At 46.8% G+C, this 408-nt stretch overlaps 1 protein-coding gene across 2 annotated transcripts in view; it reads left to right on the top strand.

The window, feature by feature from the left end:
• Nucleotides 1–408, top strand: part of LOC119592621 (probable G-protein coupled receptor Mth-like 3) — a 47,879-nt gene that overhangs the window by 43,216 nt on the left and 4,255 nt on the right. The window lies entirely within an intron of this gene.

Below are 408 nucleotides of genomic sequence, written 5' to 3' on the forward strand. Positions count from 1 at the left end.
TCCCGCATGACTTTTCTAGAACACAAAGAGCAAGCCATAAACCCATTCCCTTAACGTGGCATCGTCGCCTCAACAACACTCGACTTATGCTTTGCTGTTCCAACTTTAACCTCCTCGCGTCTCACTTCCTTTTCTTGCTACTCTGTCAAGGCGGGGAATTCAGGGTCAGCCGGCAAGGAGGCTACGAAGTCAATGTCAGGCAGTTTTTGGGAAGTTCTTCTCGCTGTCGACCCGTTATCAGGGTGATGTTTGATGTCCCTCCCCTCTACCTCGTTTCGACTTCTCTCTCCTTCGTTACTTTGGCTTCTCTCTATTTCTTCGTTATTTTGGCTTCTCTCTATTTCTTCGTTATTTTGATGGCTCGCTCTCTTGTTATTGATGTATTCTGTCCCCTTTGGTGTTTGGATG

This window comes from Penaeus monodon, chromosome 30, assembly GCF_015228065.2.
Source record: "Penaeus monodon isolate SGIC_2016 chromosome 30, NSTDA_Pmon_1, whole genome shotgun sequence".
In the NCBI taxonomy this organism is placed as follows: Eukaryota; Metazoa; Arthropoda; class Malacostraca; order Decapoda; family Penaeidae; genus Penaeus; species Penaeus monodon.